The following is a 17,531-nucleotide window of genomic DNA, read 5'->3' as shown; positions in this document are numbered from 1 at the left end:
AAGGCAGAAGCATAGAATAGTCTGGCCTGGGCTCTGACCAGTGCTACTGGCATCCCCACACAGGTGAACAATGTAGAAATCACTACAGAGACTTCAGAATGAGGAAGAGGAATACCCTTGATCATTGGATGGAAGAATGTAGAATTGGTGGCACCAGAGAAATGTGCAAATATCACATTCAAAGACTACTTGTAAGACTTAAAAGCTGGATATAGTCAGGGTTGGTACTCATAATGCTATTCTGTTCTATTCTGTTGTTCCCACAGCTGTCACAAACCAAGAACTGAATGTGAAAACCTATGCTGCTATATTGGCACTGATGCAAGAAGCATGTGGTAGGTATGCATCCAAACAGTATTGTTATTTTAGCATTAAAAGTAAAGACAACTTTATTGATTTATTATACAGTTGTATCAAAGTGAGCATTCATCTCTCAACTGTAACAAGAAAGTATGTAGGCATTAGTCTGGATGGCAAAACAGCAGTTCATTATTAGAGAGTACTCAGAGGTTGAAGGTTAAAGCACCACACTCCCCAAATATATAACACTTAAGTTTTAATTGATATTGCTATGTAACATTAGAGTTCTACAGCATTGGCATCAATGGCCTGCTATAAACTATAATCAGTATAATTGGAACACGCATATGTGCAATATACGCACACATCAAGGACTGCTTGCTGCAATCTGTACTATATTATGCATCTGCTAGGAGCTGTGTAGTCCTCACAGTGAAAAAGGTTTTTGTTAATCGTTTTAAGTCTTAAAAGCAAAGATAAAAGAATAGATTCAAATAACTGTATCAATGCGTTGTATGTCACATATACAGTTATTAATGCTCTCCCTATTTTTTCTCTCACCCCAACGCTTTTCTACTTTTTTTTTGTTTGTTTTTTTTGTGGTTTTTGTTTTTTTTCCCCACAGCACAGCAGGATTGGCCTGTCCCGTGGGATCCTCCTGCCCCACTCCAATGGCTACAGCACCATTGCCTAGCACATCTGGTGTACTACCTGGTACCACCCCCTCATCTGCCGCTGTATTACCTGGCCCCTCAGGTAGTTCTGCCCTGCAGGATAGGCCAGTGGTTCCCCCCATGAGGAGCAGCAGAGGTAGTGAGTTTATCAACCACAATGAACTGCCAGGGTCGGTACATAGGATTGTATACCACATAGCTGGTGCATGCCTATGCCAGATGGAAACACTGCTCTCCATCATTGTATTGAATAACAAAATGAGACATAGATGACAGGCACTGCAGCCATCAGTGCAGTGAGGTGACAGTGATGACAGTCCAGTGGGTGATGACTTGATTCTCACTGTCACCTAGCTTGACGTCCATGGGTCTGCAATGTCCCCACCTTCAGCCCTACCATGGCATTCTCCCACCTGTTGTGTCCTTCATCCTCCCTGTCTCTTGTCCTGCTTGTCTTGTCTGTCTACAATCGCTTCCTTACCTGCCCAGCTTAACTCACCCAGACATTCCTACATCCCTTCCCCAACATTCCTCTCTCTTCAAAAAAAAAAAAAATAGCCTCATACACATACATTTCACACAAGTGTCTTCATGACACACTTGATTTGGTCCAATTAGCTATACAATATGATTGTGTTATGGTCACCCCTCGCTCTGGAGGTGTCAGTCCAAATTAAGCTAATATTTTGCATATATGATAATGTTTTATTCTTGAAGAAATGGATAGCTACGGTTCTGTCCTATATCCCTCATGCACATTCCTATCCTCCTGTCAATTTGTTCTCCCCCCTGCTTGCACCCTCATTTCATCACTTTCTTATATTTCCATTTCTTTTCATTTAAGCATAATTGACCAATGGTGTGCATCTTACACTAAAACATGGATATGGCAAAAAGCAGTTATAAGTGTTATATACAGTTGTATTGAAAACCAGTACTATCCAGCCATATTTACATACTCCATACCAACTATCAGACTTCAGAATTTGGATTTACATGTACAAGTATCTGAAACTGTTACTTAAAATTAGAACCCAGTACCACCTGAGCACAAAAATGAATGGATCGATGCATTAACAAATGGAGCTACAGACTCAGTTGAGTAGCAGGTGTATTTTATAGACTGAATAGCAAGTGGCAGACTTAAGTGCACTGAACATCTGGCTGCAGGTATTAACTAACAATGCAGTGATAAGTTCCTTTTTGGGTCTAGATGGTACTGGTTCTGAATACAACTTTAGCTACTACATCGAAGTACTTTTGTAGTAGCTTTGCTTATCAATAGTGTGCAATGAGCAGCATTGCACACCATCATGCATGAATGCTTTATAAACCTAAATGGTTACCACGCAATCATGCTTTATAAAGTACTACCAGGGATTGTGTAATGCTGCCTCATACAAAAATGAATGTGGAAGATACAACACTGTTGATATGGGGAGCAAGCATGGGGGAGTACAAATGGAAATCCTTGCTAAACTGTGTTAGTCACTACTGAATGTATAAAATACATCTGCAACCTAACGGACTCTGTGGCAGCACATTTTAATGCATTGTTGTTGGGAGGCAGATAGAATATTGGTGTAAGTATTAATTTTACAAGTGTGTATTATACTTTAAATATATTTACTTATATTGCTGCCATTTACCATTGCTTCACACTGGTGCACAATGCTCACCATGGCACAATAATTCTTTAAAGAAAAGAAATGGGGAAGGCAGGAAAGTGGTGAAATGGGGAGCAAGCAGGGGGAAGAATAAAGTTAAAAGAGGGCAGGAATGTGCAGGTAGGATGCAGAAAAGTACCATAGCTATCCATTTCTTCAAGAATAAAACATGATCATATATGCAAAATATTAGCTGAATTTGGACTGTCACCTCCAGAGAGAGGGGTGACCATAACACAATCATGTTGTATAGCCAATCGCCTGAATTACATGTGTCATGAAGACATGTGTGTGAAATCGAGAGCTCTGTATAGGACAAATTTTATTTATTTATTTTTTGTGGGACAGGTGCCCGTTTTTTTTTTTTTTGAGAGAGAGAGGAATACTGGGGAAGGGATGTAGGAATGCCTGGTTGAGGTAAGTTTGACAGGTGAGGAAGCAGTTTTAGACAGACAAGAGAAACTTGACAAGATACAGGGATGGTGAAGACACAAGAAGTGGGTGAAGACATGGTTGGAGAGAGGGTGGGATATCCAGGTCTCATGCATGTCAAGCTGGTAGACAGTGAGAATCTAGTCCTTACTCACTGAAATTGATACTTACACATCTGTGGTGTGTCCCCTGTACTAAATTACCTGATCCAATGATTGAGGGTATCCCGCTTCCTCCTCTGGAGGTCATCAAAGTGATATCTGCATTGCTCAGCAGTGTGGAGGATACCTGTAGCATTGATCAAAGTCCTGGCAATACTATTCCAGGCATTAGACTTTTATTCTGAGCCTGAATAGTCCTGATGCTGCAACTGGGGCCCATGTTACTTAGCTAGGAGTCCAACAAAAACTTTGAACTCCTGGATACCCCAACTCTGTGCCCAAAAGCACAATCCCTCACCAGCGACTCCAGACATGCCTGCCATAGCTCAAGTTCAATGTAGAATGTGCATTTTCTGCCCATTGCATTTTCTATCCTGATGTTTTCCCACCAACGGCACATCTCACACTTTTGTAGCATGTAAAAATGTTGAGCATCTCTTACCATCATGCAAACATGGTAGGTGAAGGTGTGCAATGCAAGACAACATGTTTGCATGATGTTAAGTGATGCACAACAATGGCAAACACTGCAATTTCAAGATTATTTGGTATACAAGCACTTGTGTAAATGTGCTAGTCAAATTAACCATGTCTACGTTTCTCCTACACTTATAGCTATTACTGCATAAAGGTTGAGAAAACAGTTGTGTGTGTTGCACTTCATTGCTATAATCTGCAATCTCACAACAGTAAAACAAAACTTGCAAACCCTGTACTAGAACTCCGGGCCATCTGCACTTCATACCTACACTTAACACCTGCTGCTATGGGATTAGTGACATGATACATCATATCTTGTTAGTTATTGTAAAGATCTTGCTGTTAATCTTAGTGCAACACTGCTTACCATGTTGCACGGTAACCAGTAGTATTAATTGAATGCATGTGGTTTATGTTTGTGGATGTCTGGGTCTTGTCTGCAACCTGGGTGGCCCATTCCAGTTTGTGTGCTGCTGCACTTCATGCAAACCAGTCAAGCAGAGCCAAACATGTCTGTGCAAAGCTGCACATCATGCAAATCCTAGCCTCAAAAAGAAAGAAAAAAGAAAAAGGCGACTGTCCAAATTTTTGCAGACTGTTCAGATATTTGTATCATATTTTTGGACTTTTCCTTGTAAAATGTGTGGGTTTCTGAAAAAATCACTGAAGATTGAAGTCAATACAAAATTACATGCATTTCAGTTTTGTACTTCATATCCTTCATAAAATGTGTGCTAACACAAATCGTATTATTCTACCTACTTTCTACGGTTATTAAGACACTATAGTAAATCTGTCCTATTTTTGGCCCATTGTTATTCCACTAGTTTATTGTTTGTCCAGATTTCTTGCACAAAAAGGTTGTGTGGTATCATCTGCATTCAGACAACAGGTTTTGTGACGAGCATGCCCCCCTCCTTCCTCCATTTCTTCACTGGAAGAGCAATAGAAAAACAATCAAAAAAAGATCCACTATCTTAGTCTGGTTTGCCAAGCCAGATAAAGACTCCCATCCTGCCCAAGCTCTTCATCAGAAGAGCAATGACAGAAAAAATACTTCTGTTGCTACATAACAATCAGCTTACTGCAGCTTACTCCACACAAAGCACTGATGCACTGAAAGAAGAATGCATAAACTTCAGTTCTCAATCACTTCCTGTAACACCTAGTATCCAAAGCAGATGCCTCCTTCTCTTCACTGTTCCTACTCTACTGAATAAAGGGATAGATTCAGTATTCTGCATGTGTTCTGTTGTGTGTTCTGTTGTGTGTTCTGTGTCCTTTTTGTCTTGTACAGTGTTAGTGTTAGTGTTAGTGGTACTGTTAGGGAAAGGGTATTTAGTAATGTATTGTGTAACTCTAACCATAATCCTAGTCTGGCCCAGTTCCTAACCTTATACATTATGTTATTAAAACACTTTCCCTGACAGTATCATTACCTGGATGATACTTTACCTAGGTTTTGTAGCTGGAGTTTACAGATGTAGGACTTTTTTTAACTGGGTGAGAAGTATTTAGTGTTTTGTGATTCACTCTTTTGAGTCATTGAGTATTTTGTGATTATTTCTTTTTGTTCTACCATTTGTGATTTTCTCTTTAAAGTTGTATACCTTTCATGTATAGTGTACTGGTCTCCTCATTAAACCAGCTGACTCCAGTATCCAGTGCAAAGCATGGATACGTGTTTCAAAATGTTGCTTGGCTTATCATAATAACATTTCCTATCTATTTGCATACTTAGAAAGTTGCAGTACTACTAGCACATGAAGAGGTTATGAAGAAGCAAATACAGCTTCCTTAGATATCTACCCTGTCCTACTGTCTTTGCTGCATCACACTAGAGTTCTAAGCATATACTCCCAACCAAATATTGCTGCCAGAAGATCACTCCATTTAATTTCACCCAGAAATGATTTTCAGATATTCATATCTTGCCACACTTGCTTTGTTATTCTAAATGAGATGCTTCTGGGGCTACCCTTTCAAAACATTATCTAGCAATTCAGTGAAGTGAGATACATTGCAGTAATATATCACACTACGATCAAAGGGAACAAATGGACAAAAGATATTTAACTGATTTAGCTGTCAGAATTTGGCATGCTGGTTGAAAATTGTCATCTATCTACAAGGCAAAAACAAGAATTGCACGAGTAATGTGGTGCAGGGGATTCCATTAACTTCCTCAAACTAGGCAAACAATGTTGATATGGTTTGTTATTATACAAGCTAAAAGAACTTTGTTTTTCTGTTTATCTGAATTGTACACTGTGTGTTTATTTCATGACTATAAAATTTCCTAGAAATAAAAGTGAATGATGAAATAACTAACATTGTCCTGTGGGATTCATTAAATGCTTGCTTAAATGGAAGAGTTACAAGTTGGTATATTAGGAAAACAAGAGCATGGGACAAACAAAGGAATACACTACAGGCCAAAACAGATACACTTAAGTTAAATCTAAAACTAAATGACATTATCAGTCAGTCTGAACTTAAAAAACTTAAACACAAAATATGTTGAAATTCTAAATCAGAAAAATTCAATAAACCTGGAAAAACTCAAACTTCAGGCATATTCAATGAACCATTTAAGTTTGTAGAAACTTGCTCTTAGATCAAAGAAAATGAATAAACTAAATTATATCAAAGAAATTATAACACATATAAATAATAAAAAGGAATACATAACAGATATTAAAGGTATTCTTGAGGGCTTTAAAAGATTTTATGAATGTATAAGTAATAATACAATTAACCTAGATAATGATGATATAGTTGAAGCTTTTCTAAGGAAACATTTTAAATAATAAATTGACAAGTGAAGAAATAAAAATGACAGACCATTCACTTTAATATAAATAAAAGCTCAAATAAAAAAGTTAAAAATAATAAGGCATCATGCTTTATGGTGTTATACCAGAACTGTATAAAATACTACCAGGTGATGCTGTTAAAATATTAGATAACTATAGAGAAATAAAAATAACTGCTGAAGTCCCCACCATTATGGAAATGTTCCCTTATATCGCATGTTTTAAAACAAGATTAGGATCCTACAAAGTGTTCATCATACAGACCTATTTCACTTTTAAATGTGAACTATAAGATGTTCATGTCCATTTTAACTAACAGAATTAATCTGATTAAACCTGAACTATTTAACAATGATCAAACTGGGTTTATTTTAAATAGAAAAGTACAGGATATTATATGAAGAATACATACATTAATAGACTATATAAATAAACATAAAAAAAGAACTTTGCATCATTATTGTCTATTTAGATAAGGCTTTTGACTCAGGTAATCAGTTGTACTTGTTTGAAACATTTAAAGTGTTTAATTTCTTACCTTAGCTAATTGCATTCATTTGTAAGTCATACAATAACTGTTGTGCTTATGTCAAAATAGTTTTTTCCTTTCTAATTCCTTTAAATTATAAAAAGGCAGAAAACAAGGCTGTCCATTATCACCTTTACTTTTTACATTAGCTGTAGAACCCTTTGCTAATAGCATTAAATTCAATAAGAACATTAATGGTATCAAAATAAAAGAAAAAAAATAGGAAATATAGAAAATTCATTAGAACGTATCATTAGTTCTGAGTCAGTTTGAAGAAATCTCAAACTTAAGATTTAATCATAATAAAAGTACATTATTAATTAACAAAAAAATAAATAAATAAGTCATACAAAAATATTCTAACTTTATTTGTAATAGTAACCAAATGAAATACCTTGGTATAGCTATTTTATTTAATATAACACATAGAACACAGGTCCAAACAAACTGATAAAAAATAAAGAAGCCAAAAATGATTCGTTTTTCGTTTCGTTGGATTCGTTTTTGACTTCTTCATTTTTTATTATTTTGTTTAATAGTAAAGAAATTATACAAAGAAACTTTCAACAGGTTGTTGATAAAATTTTAAGTTTAGTTACAAATTGGAACAAATCCTTCTTTACCATGGAAGAATGATTAATGCTTCCTAAGATCATAATTCTCCCTAAAATATTGTTTGCCTTACAATCGTTAGTACTATCTCCTCAAAAAAAAATGAAGAAGATAAATAATATTCTACATAATTGTTTGGCCTCCTAATAAACAAAAAGCTTCCTTTGTCACAGAAAAGGTTGGGATAGTGGTGGAATGGGATTCCCTGACATGCAATTGTATGCTACTTCAACAATTGTAAAAGTTACAACACTGAGGATAAAGTCATCTTATGATTCAAGATGGAAATAAATGCATCAATAAATTTTAATAATAAATAATAAATATACCACAACTAGTCATAAACAAATTGTATCTAGTAGGTTTTTCTGGTCATTAAAAGACTTTTGCAAAAATGGTATTGCACGCTCTTCTGAAATTCCCTATTTAAATAACACCATTTCCTTTTTCCAAAAGTTCACATATTCCAACCATTGTACTAAAGATTTAATATTTTTTTGTTTCCAGTTGCATATACAAATGACTGCTTAGAAACTAATAACTTCAAGAAAAATGCTAGTATTGAAACAAAAAAGTAATTAAATTTATTGTCATCAATTTTTAAATGGTACTGATATAAATACTATTGAAAAATTAAGGTCCAAATACAATCAAGCTTCTGATAATTGGTTCATTTTTCAAATATTTAGAGACTTCATGTACACAGAGGTAAATAAAATACTCTCCCTAGATAAGAAATTGTTCCCCAAATGATTGCAATTTTAATAAATAATAATAATAATGCAATGAAAAATAAATACTGCCAATCATTAGAGGACCGGAGTTCCGCTGTGGCGACCCCTAACCGGGAAAAGCCGAAAGACACAAACAAACAAATTTGTCACAAATGTATACAATTCTCAAGTTAGATTTCACATATTTAGACAATTCCTATTAGAACTACTTCTAAAAAATTAATAATTAAGACTTCTCTAAAGAATACAAGAAACTAATATTAAAATTTACAGATAAAACTACATATTTAATATTTTGGGAATGTTTCACTTGGAAATTAATACACAGAGCTTTTGTCACTCCTAACAAAATTATAATCATGTATAAGTCAAATGGAATTAAATGCTGTTGATGTGATTCTGAAATAATAGCTGATTGGATGCATATGGTATATGAATGTGAAATAATCTCCCCTATATGGAGAGAAATGAATACATTTATTCAAGCTCTATGGTCAGGTAGATGTAATATTTCTAAATCTTTAGTTGTATTAAATGCCCTGATTTCTGAGATAATTCCGAAAACCCAAAGTGCCTCTTCTTTGGTCTTTTCTTGCTATAGTCAGAAAAGTAATTACTACAAATTGGAAAAATAAAGTTACCTTCTCTAGTACTGAATTTATTAGTAGGGGGAAATTGTTTGCAGTAGTGAAATGCATACTATAAAGATGAGAAAGTCTAATATTAGACATTCATATAAATCTTGGTTTTACTTGAAAAATATTAATTGTTATTGATGTATAACTTTGATGTATTGATCAGCTGTGGACCTATGCAAATAGGTGTTTGTTTTGTAATTGATTTGTTTATTGTTTTAAAACCAAATAAAAACTTAAAAAAAAGAAAATGTATCCAGACAGCTGTTCTATATTTTCTTTCTGTTTTTTTCCATAACAGTTATTCTTTTATCCAACTTTAACCATGATTTTTTCTCACCCAACACAGTAACAGTTTTTATGAAGTGTAAGAAATTCTTGTTTTTAAATTTGAATGTTTAAATTGTAAAATATATACATTTTACATATCATACAACAAAATTATTAATCCACTGCTAATCAACATCCTTATAAATTAGATTTTTCTTACACTAGGTGATGTGATTCATTTTCACTTTTCCTTGCTATGCAGAATAAAGAGTGGTGCTGTACTCCTGAGTATGATATACTTTTGATGAGATGCTAAACCAAGGTCCCATCTGAATAAGCTGAAAGCAGGTAGTTGAATGTAAAAGATTCCACAACACTTATTGGAAGAAGTAGAGGTTCTTTATGTTTTATATATATATATATATATATATATATATATATATATATATATATATATGCAAGCCTCAACACACATGCACACACACACACACACACACACACACACACACACAGACACACACACACACACACACACACACACACACACACACACACAGACACACACACACAAACACACAAATAAAGCAACATTTTCCATAAAGCAAAAAAAAAAAAAAAAAAAAAAAAGTATATCCCCACTTAATCACAACCAGAACTTCCAGAACTTTAGCTTTTCAGTATACTCACCATTACCAATTTTATTCTAGAGAATAATTTTGAATTTTGCTTCCACATATGCTATACCTAAAAAAAAAAATTTTTATTTTTTTCTTTTCCTTCATATTCCACTTACATTATCATTTTTATGTTAACTTCTTTCATCCTTCCTCTTTATTACAACTTCTTTATAGAATTCCAAAGCCTTTTTGTTCTTCTGTAGCATATTAAATTTTTTTTTCACTCTTCATCACATATATGGAACTCTGGCACTTCTTTGTATTGGTACTGCATAGGTTCAGAGGTTCATAGGTAAGTACTAGTTAAGTTGCCTTGAGGATCATTTTGAGCCTAGCCAGTTTCCCTTTCTGTGCTTAAAATAACCTATCCATTTGATTATAGATTGGCTTTGCCCATCTCATGGTCAATAGTTATATATTATCCCTAATAAGAATACTCTGGATTAGACCATAGAGATTTTGTGGGGACCCATACATGGGATAAAGCATTTGGCAGATGACTCTGTCCATTAGCAGTTCAGGGGACAGTTATAGAGTAAAATTTCTCTTTCCCAATCATAGATCAAAGTTGTACTTGATTACAGATGGGGTTGAACTTTGTTTTATGGAGATGGGAAGTCTGTTTCATATTGTTTGTAAATGTCTTTCTAAGCTATTTATTTATTAAAATACCCTCCAAAAAAATCTTGCCACTCACAAATTTTAGAAAATACAGGTATTTCCTTCTATTTTCTTGTTGTGTTTGTATTTTCTGATAAATTTACCCATGTTACAGTCCAATAACATTTTCCCATAATTTTATTATATCATTGTCGTCTTACCTTCAACACATTTTCCATGTCTAGCTTCTAATAAAAAGTATCTTCTATTCTTCTAACCAAACACATGAGATTTCACCAGATTACAAAAATCTTAATATTTGCTGACATACGCTTTCATAAAATGCTCTCATAGCTTATTATTTTCATAATCAAGTATGTATTTAATATACAATAAACTGTTGCCAGGATTCAAGGTTAGACTGGATACAAATAGTAAGGCTGTGGAAAAAAAGGCCCTGTTAGTGCAATTAGGGAAATCAATGATTTAGACAAACTTTAGGTACTTTATGTATAGGCCTCATTAGCAGATGCTGTGCATGTCTCTGAACTTCTCAATGTTCAAAGAAAAAGCTAACAGACGCTTTCCTGCTACCTTTGTTGTAATCAAAACTGGCAGCTGATGTATCATGGGATAGACACCCCCCACTCATTCATTCCCCTGACACACACACACACACACACACACACACACACACACGCACACACACACACGCACACACACACACACACACACACACACACACACACACACACACACACACACACACACACACACATTCACACTGACACACTGTCATACCTCTAGAATGTCCCTGAATTTGCAAAATGTTCCTGATTTTTGCCTTCTAGTTTGACACAGTCACGCATAAACTATGAATGAGTACAGTCAATCAGTAATGCTCGACATTAGAGTTACATTACTTTTACTGTTCAAAAAATGCTTTTCGATGTAAGACTTGTTCTTCCATTGAAATTTGAAGTGGATTAAATTAATATTTAGAAAGACTCCTTAGTGTCTTCTAGTATTTCTCTCAGTATTGTCTTGAGCACAACTCTTGTAAGTCATAGATCATTACAGTCAATCAATAATGCCATGCATTAGAGTTTCATACTTCTTACTACAGTGCTCCACAACCTGTGTTCTATCAGCATTGCAAGTAGAATAAGGTATTCATCAAAGTTTCCCTGGTGCAAAGTGCCCCCCTAGTGCACACACACACACACACACACACACACACACACACACACACGCACACACACACACACACACACACACACACACACACACACACACACACACACACACACACACACACACACACACACACACACACACACACTTCTATTAAATTTTTAAGTTATTCATTTTAATCTCCCTTCTGTGTGCACTGCGGCAGACACCACAAACTCACACTCATACACACTTACCAGACATCACCCCCACCTCTGCATACACTTTCACATGCAGCCTATAAACGTATTCACATGCTCATATTCCACATCAGTGCCTGCCTTTCTAAACTTCCTGGCACTTAGCTCTAATTCTGTTTCTTGCACTGAAAGTAAAGTGTGGAAATGAACCTTTGGTCAGGTTAACTGTTGGTAAGGACTCACTAAGCTGCATAAATAACTTACTACAAGCTTTTCTGGGTGAGCACACATAGATAATTATCATATGTCTGGCACCTGAAATGCCTCATTAGTATTTGTAATAATCCTGAGAGACAGCCCACCATGGTCTTGCACCTCATTGACATATGCAATACGATACGGCTATCTAAGAACTGAAAACTGCTGCCACTAGTAGTAAAAAGGGCTTACCACTGAATGTAGCATTTCTGAATCCTGGCTGATATGATTTACTAATGCAAAATTATTTCAGTGTCCTGGAAAATGTTTCCCTAGTCAACATGAACCCTACCTTGAGCATCATCTGAATATAGGCCATAGACTTACAGGACATCATGATAAAACTTAAATAAAATGATCTACAGAGCTGATAATTTCAGTTTAGCTTTACTACATATATAGTTTGAGAATGCTCAAGCTGAAATTCACACAAACATACACACCCACAGGTGCACACACGCACATCTATTTTGCATAATAGATTCATAGGTTTATATGTAAGGACTAGGCCAGCTGCCCTTGCAAACCACTTTATGCCTAGCCAATTTCCCTTTTGTTGCTAGAATTAATCTATCCTATTTGGTGCTACATTGGCATTACCCCCATCCATGGTCTATAATAACACATTACCCCTAGTGACAATGACTAGGATCACACCATTGATAATATGAGGAGACCCATGCTTGGGATAAAGTATTTTGGAGCTGCCTCTGTCCATTAGTAGTAGAGTAGACAGTCCTAGGGTAAATTTTATATTTCCCATCCACACATCCATGTTATGCTTGAATGTGGACAGGGATAAGCTTTGTTTCAGTAGATAGGGAGTCTGTTGCAGAGAAATGGTATCCCCTGTCAGATGTACTTGTCCCTCCAAACCATTCTATTGATGTTGCAGAATAGGTTTAGATATCCGGACTGAGTATTTTTGATGCCTTTTGACTTGCTGATGTGCAGTAAATCCATTAGTACTGGGCTGGAAGATGCCTTGTATGCCAGACTCAGGTCAACTCCTAACAGCCTGTAGGATACTAAATATAGTGATAGGGTTTTGAGTCAGTCCATATATGACATTGTTTCAGCATTGTATCCTTTTAATAAAGTATGTCTGTGGGTGTTCCACTTGTTGCATGTCTGCAAGTGTAATCCAGCATAATAGTTTCATACAGTTCATAGGATTCATAAGAATTTCAAGTCAATTTAGTCTTACAGCCACAGATAACTTGCCAGCCCTCATGATGTACTCCCTTTATCAAGTAGGACTAGGTAAGTGCCAGTCCCAGGGAAAGCTGAGGGCATCTTAGGGTTGCAGCTATACTTGAATTTTGAGATTTCATCATATAATTGTAGGTGGTTAGTGCAAATTAATAGGAACATAGTTATTACAACCGCCAACGACTAAAGGGGACAGTATTATGTTAAGTATATCAGATTACATTATGGAAATAAATTCACAATTCTAGGATTGTAGATTTTATCAAAAAATGGTGACAGATCCTACACAATGATTTAAAAAAGATATTGGTTCTTTCTAACATCTTGCTGTTGAAGAAAGTTTAACACAAAAAAGGATGCATATCAGGAAAATGTTAAAATCCTAAAGAGCAATCTTTTATGTCCTTCCCAAGATGTGTAAGAATCACCAAAACATAAGGGAGACCCATTGTCTCTGGACAAGGGTGTCTGACAGAGCTGTTATCTGATTTTTTTGCCCATTGTCACCTCTATAAGGAATGATTAGAGCTAGAATAAAATACTCTACCAAGTTTCTTCAATTCACTGATGGCATTTAATTAGACTCTAACATATACTGTGTCCATTAGATGTGACAGCACCTAATGAAAGTATATCAAATTGGGCAGGTATTGAGTCTTGAGTATTGAGTCGTTAGAATATTGGCTAAATAGAACAGAATTGTGCAGCTGTTGGTTAAATACTTTTTCTCATTTGTTTAACTGAGCATGTCATTTCAAAAATGTCTTATTTTTTATCATCACTGTTTTTTAACAGGTCAAATGGACTTCAATGGATACATATTTTGCACCCAGTTATTCATTTTTGCTTGTAGGTTATCTTGAAGAAATAGTCATTTATGATTTAAGCCACACTTCATTTATTTATGCATTAAGTATATAGAGAATATACCTGGATAATTGCTGGCTTATTTGGGGCATTGAGTCTACAGTTAATTTTGGTTTACAGAATATGTCATTTCTGGATGTCACCATAACTACATGTTCTGATGTTCTTTCAGTACTACATTCTATCATAAACATGTTGTTAAAAAATTCTTTATTACTTATCAAAATATGTCATATGCACAACATGATCAGAAATATACCCAAGTCACAGACATATATATGTTTCTCACAAAGCTGATAATGTGACACCGTTCTACACACTTAGTAAACAAATGTATTAAGAGAGATTATATTGCAGATACAGAATGGGACAAACAATCAGCTGTTACAAGAGGCAGATGTAAAATTCTGAGTTATGTTATGAGAAGACATAAAAGGGATTGTAGTCTAGCTTTAATTACCACCTTTACCAATAACTGTTATGCTGTTAAGGAGTTACTGCAATGTTACTGCAGCATCTTCATGGCAGAATATCCATGACAATTTATTTATAGAAGGGATAAGACCTTAGGGAAGCATTTAAGTTTTCACAAAAGGAACGTCAGCAAAATAATGCTACAAATGATGATTGATGGTACTTTGCCTGCAGGCTATTTTTCCTTGTGGAAATTGTATTTTTGTAAGCAAAAAATTAAAACAAAACTGTTTGCATCTGTTATCTCTAGCAAAATGTTTGAAATAAGGTCTTTCACTGCATGTACAAGTGAACGGATTACCTATCTAGCATATGTTCTTGTTTAGCATTCTATGTAGAAAAGCCATCCCAAATGTCTAGACATAGAATGTCCAGGCATCTTAGTGGTATTAGATGCTGTAGAGTCTCTAATGCCTTATATAAACACATGATTAAACATCTCAGTGTTAAATGTATATGTATGGGAAGGGAGATATTGTTAAGAAATGACTGACAGGATACATTAAATTATAAGGAACAGAAATGGATTGTCGTGCTTGTTGCCTTTTTAATCCAGATTTAAATAAATGTTTATAGTTTACAATATATGTCTCATATACAAAAAATGGGGAAAAGGGGATTGTGGGTGGGTTGTGGGTGGATAAATGGATGTACACTTCAGTAAAAAAGATTTTCCATGAATTCTTAAACCTATATATAATTTTACACTAGATGGTGACAGAACATAACTATCAAATATATTTGTGAGCTATGAATACTATTCTTATTTTAATGTTTGATTGTATTTTTCTTCATCTGTTATTTGCATTTAAATTACAAAATATTTTGTAAACAATATACTTAATGACGTGATCTGATTTCTTTAAAGTATTTTTCCATCTGTTTTGCGGTTGTTTCTTATCATCTTTTTTTTCTGATGTCATTTCCTGTTCACCTATATTTGATTGAAAATGCAACTATTTACATATATTTGTTGTTTGGTAATGAATACGATGTCATAAAGATTTGGAAATCAGTTATCCATGTTTATCTGTACTATCCTTGCCTCAGTAATACATCTGTTGAACTCTGCTGTAGGGCAGCATGGTTTTTATTTAGCACAACTGCTGGAAATAAGTTTGTTTCAAATTTGAGGGTACCCATCCACTCAACCAGTTTCTGTTTAGAGGATGATATTGTATGGTTTTGCTTAACTTGCAGGGGGAGCTAATTCTAGAGGTGGGGAGCAACTGCATTATGAATCTGTCTTCATTATGTGGATTTATCTGGTGGCAAGGATTTAGCTCTGTGGTTTTGTCCTTTCTAAGGTATTTTACCTGTAAAGACACAGGAAATCAATGCCAACAAGATGTCTGATGGCATGGCAGTCAAGGTACACATCACCCGTCAGGCATCTATAACATACTGAGTGAAGTGATTGATCTTGTAACCTCCTTTGGTAACCCAGGGTCTTTATGCCAGAAATCTTCTTAGTTAGGAACCTTTAGAGCTTCATTATTTGTTTGTTTGATATGTCGAGTGTGGTATAACAGAAACAGGACATTGTACTATATAATTGGTCTAATCAGTGCAGAATATAAGGAAAGAATAAGTCTTTACATCTGGATGCTATATCCTTCGCTATTAATTATGATTAGTAGAAGAATTTTCTGACTAAAGTTGCATTACAGAATGTAGACTAGGGATTATACAGACAATCCCCATACCCAGGTCTCTGATTACATTTTCATTCAGTACTAGAGTATTATCTATGCTATATGTTGAGTGTAGGAATGAAATGATTCTACACTTATTGTGTTAAATATAAGCCCATTTTTTTAGTTCTTCATGTATTATCTAGTGCAAGTTATTTTTGAAAGGTGGAGGTGTCAGAAAAGCACTTGATGATAACACCCAGTTTGCAGTAATCTTCAAACTTAATTAACCAGAAGTCCTTGTTCTCAGAGAGAAAATCAGATATGAAATGCCAACAAGATGTGTTCTCAGCACGGAGCTGTGGTAGACTCCACTGGTTATTTTCATACCTTCAGATTAGGCACCTACCACATGAACTATGTGTTTTTCATCTTTAGGCCAGTTTTCTATCCATCTCATCACATGAAGACCTATAAAGTATTTAGTCTATTTAGAATGACCACAAGAGACAGAGTATTAAGTACTCTGGCTATGTCAAGATATGCAATGTGAATAGCTGACCAATGTCAATGGCCTGTGTAATCCTGTCAAAAAGGCTAAGTACATTTGATAGGAGGGATTTCCCATTGACAAAACCAAACTGTTGAGGGTAAAGCTTAATGAGAACTTTGCTATCATTATGCTTGACCCTCTCAGGACATGCATTGTAAGTTCTGATACCTCTGTCTGCATGCCCCATAGTGATTTGGACGCAGAAAATTCACTCCCACATGGATTACTACCATGTTGTAATCACATCTTCACTGGAAAAGGGTCTTTATAGCCATTGCAACACCAGATATCCTGGAGTCAACTGATTGCAACCCTATCTGTGTCCAGCCTTATGAGTAGAAAATCTTTACGGCTAACAACTAAATCAAAAATCACTAAGTCCTTTTTGTTAACAGAGTATTTAAGAGTTTAAGAGTGAAAGCAGTTTGACTTTTGATAACTTAATGTTGAAGATGTATATGGTGGAGATGATTTGGAGAATTTCCACTGGGGCATATTCTTAGTGATTTTTAGCAGTCTCACCATATGATGTTTTGTTGTAAATTTGTTGAGAATGTGATGGAGATGAGATTA

Source organism: Protopterus annectens, chromosome 4.part1 (genome assembly GCF_019279795.1).
Source record: "Protopterus annectens isolate FY-2018-M chromosome 4.part1, PAN1.0, whole genome shotgun sequence".
Taxonomy (NCBI): domain Eukaryota; kingdom Metazoa; phylum Chordata; order Ceratodontiformes; family Protopteridae; genus Protopterus; species Protopterus annectens.
Note: the sequence above shows the minus strand (reverse complement) of the source record.